The sequence below is a fragment of the Leptonychotes weddellii genome, unplaced genomic scaffold, assembly GCF_054177405.1.
Source record: "Leptonychotes weddellii isolate Sample4059 unplaced genomic scaffold, ASM5417740v2 HiC_scaffold_1493, whole genome shotgun sequence".
In the NCBI taxonomy this organism is placed as follows: Eukaryota; Metazoa; Chordata; class Mammalia; order Carnivora; family Phocidae; genus Leptonychotes; species Leptonychotes weddellii.
This window is the reverse complement of record NW_027730478.1, coordinates 10,650-14,255: the sequence shown is the minus strand read 5'-3', so window position 1 is coordinate 14,255 and position 3,606 is coordinate 10,650. Positions and strand designations below refer to the sequence as shown.

General features: G+C 41.7%; 1 pseudogene; it reads left to right on the top strand.

Annotated features, from left to right (window-relative positions):
- The first annotated feature begins 1,900 nt into the window (after nt 1-1,900).
- On the top strand, nt 1,901-2,185 carry LOC145718386 (bublin coiled-coil protein pseudogene; annotated as a pseudogene).
- The last annotated feature ends 1,421 nt before the right edge of the window (nt 2,186-3,606 follow it).

Here is a 3,606-nt window from a genome sequence, read left to right as displayed (position 1 = left end):
AAAAAAAAAAAAAAGTAAGCAGTCACACTAGGATATTTCATATATTTTGTAAAGGTAGTTCCTGCTTCCTAGCTGATCGGCAAAGGAGAGCAGGCAAAGGCACAGACTTGGAGCCAGAGACCTGGCACAGGGTCAAGCTTTGTTAGTCGTGAGCTGCCATTTAAAATGTTGCATATCAGTCTTCCATCTGTGAGTCTGCAACAAAATAACCTATGTGGTAGCATTTTACATAGCGATAAATTCTATGTACACATAAGGTGTTAGTATCAAAGTCAATATTGCTAGACAGTGGAAAATAAAGATCTACATATGTGTATGAACAAGAAATAACAATCGTGATTACACATTTGAGGGGGATTCTATTCCTCTTTGCTCATATTTCTAAGTGGGGATTTCTACTCCATTCCCCAAAATGGATCTATATCTGAGGACCAATTTCAGCCTTTCTCATTGCTCTTCACATAAAAATTGATTTATCCGATCAGGGAGAAGTTGGCATCTGATATCCATTGGTCTCCTGTCATCTACTGGTTATGATGTTCATTGGGACATCAATGCCCAGCTCCTTGCTCTCTGCTCATAGCTTTCTGCTTTTCTTCTCTCCCAGGTGGCCCCACTGGGCAGGCCGGGACCCTTGGGGGGGGGCGGGTAGGGAAAAATGAAAGGAGCCTGCAGTTTGGGGTGGATAATTTCAATTCAGAGATGACATTATTAGCAACCCTATTTTCTTGCTCCAAATGTAAGCCACATTCTCCAGTCTAGCTCCACCAGCAATAAAAATAACATCTTTTATTTCCTGGCGTCCTACTCTCCCCCCCACCCCCCCGGGAGAAAGAGTGTGATTGGCTTTTCAGAAAGGAATCTAGTGACAAAGAGCATTACTTATAAAAAGCACACATCAAGTCTATAACAAAAAGGACAGACCACACCAAGCATTGTTGAGGATGTGGAGAATATGGACCCCTTATATGCTGCTGGTGGGAATGTAAAATGGTATAGTTGCTTTGTTGTTTTGGAAAAGAGTTCAGCAATTTCTGAAAATATTAAATGGGAACTTACTAGCTACCCAATAATTCCACCCCTGGAAATTCACCCAAGAAAAATAAAAGCATGTGTCCACACAAAGATATGTATGTAAAAGTTCTTGGCATTTTTATCCATAATAGACCAAAATTGGAGACAATCTAAATGTCTGTCAAGAGATAAATGCGTTAGGGGTAACTGGTGGACTAGCCCCCTCCCCCGCCCCGGAGGAGCATACTGCTCTTGATCTTGGGGTTGTGAGTTCGAGTCCCCTATTGAGTGTAAAGATTACTAAAAAAAATAAACTTTGAAATAAAAAGAGATAAATGCATTTAAAATGTTGCATATTCATATATAGAATGCTATTTAGCTAAAAAACAATGAACTACTGATACGTGCCAAAACATGGATAAATCTCAAAAGTATTATGTCAGATGAAAGAGACTGGATGAGAAAGCCCACATATTATGTGATTCTATTGACATCAAGTGATCAGAAAAGGCAAATTCATAGAGTTGGAGAGCATAACTGTGGTTCCCTAAGGCTGAGGAAGGAGTGGGAATTAACTGAAAATAGGCACAAGGGAGTTTTTTAGGGAGATGAAAATGTTCTAAAATTGGATTGTGGTGATAACTGCACAACTTTGTATATTTATTAAAAATCACTGAATTGTACTTATAATCGGTGAGTTATATAGTATGTAAATGAAAACTCAACAAAGCTGCTAATAATTAGCAAAGCCACATAATAGTTTAAAAACTGGTGTGCTTAACATAACTATTGAAGTATAGGAATTTTATTTGAAAATATGTCTTCACCGGCACCTCCTCCTTTCGCCGGGCACCTGCTGTCTGTGCGAGGTTGCTTCATTCCATAGTCGCACGGTCCTTGCAAGGGTGCCTGAGCCTGCAAAGTCGGGCACCAACGGGTACCTGAGCATGCCGGTGGAGGTGAGCGTGGGAGGCAGGGACGACGGCTTCCAGGAAGCAAAATATGTTACCATCAGCTCCGTGTTGGACCAGATCAACTGCTGTCTGAACCACCTGGAGGAGAAGAACGACCGCTTCCATGCCCGCCTCCAGGAGCTGCTTGAGTCCAACTGGCAGACACGCCTTGAGTTCAGCAGCAGCTCCGGGAGATCCCTAGCGATCTCAGTCCCTAGGCTCTGGAAGCCCCCCAGCCAGGCCCAACCCTGCCTCCCTGGGCTAGGGGCTGTGGCCTGGGCACTCCCCACCTAGCTTAGATACCTTCTCAAGGGCTGTCCTATAGGTCCTCTGGTGGGTCTGCCTGCCTGGGCCACCTTTCTGGTACTACCCTTGGTGTGTTTGGGCAGCCCCCACCACCCAGCATCTCCTCCTGGGGTCAGGTGTGGGCCTGCCTACCTTGCCTGCCTACCCAGTTCCAGGGCACTCCCCACTCTGCCCAGGCCTTGAGTGTCCACATTAAATGGGTCTCTAACACAAAAAAAAAAAAAAAAAAAAAGAGAGGAGGAGAGAAGGAAAAAGAAGTGAAGAAGAGGAGAGGAGAGGAGAGGAAAGGGAAGAGGATTTCAAGCAATATTATAGTTCTTTGGATGATTATTGTCTTCCACCATTTAATAAATCATAATAATTGTACAAGAGTGTACATGCAGGTGCAAATTCTGCTACTAGTAAAATATAGTCAGCTGGATTTTTTAACTAATCTACAGGCAGCCCTGATTTGCAGGTCCATTTTGTAGCCCCTTCACATCCGAGCGGAAGGGTCCAGGTGTACTCCCTACCCCAGAAGCTCTTTCAACATGGAGTTCTGTGAGAGTATTAAATTTGGAGAAATACTATTTTTTCAGAATTTTCTTAATTTTGATCTGAAATGGGTATATACATCCTTACAAGTACTTAATATAGTCTCCAGTGTATGGCACCTTGCTTTCTGAGAGGCTGTATGTAAATTCTCTGGCTAATCCCTAATGTCCTTAACACCCTTGCTAATACTACATGAAATAGTACATGAAAGACCAGCTACAGGAAATATCTCGGTAAAATAACAATTTTATATCTACAATGCCTTGAAGAGTGCTATCTCACATTTTCCATGACTTGTTTTTGTTTTTGAAATCAAGAAAATGTTTATAAAGCTAGACAGAGGTCTGATTCAATAAACTGATAATTTATTAAACAGCACTTCTGAAGCTTAAGGGCCATGCCCAGAAGACTTATTTTCTCCAGGGGACTTACTGGTAGATTTAAGCACATTAATAATAACAGAAGTATTTTTATATACTGTAGGCTGCAATGACAAACTATTACCTAAGTCCTATAGTTTGTAAGCCAGACGAATAGTCAACACCAAACCTGGAAAGCGGTTACTTAGGTTCAATTGTTATTTTTTTCATGCTCCATGGCTGCAAACTCAGACAGAAACTGACCATGTGCGGTTGTTAAAGTGAGTATGAAAATGATCATCAGAAACCAGAAGTAAGACACTGACAACTAACCAGCTGTAGTGTTATCTGTGCTTTTATTTTCTATATATTTTTAAAATATTTTATTTATTTATTTGACAGAGAGAGAGAGCACAAGTGGGCAGAGCTGTAGGCAGAAA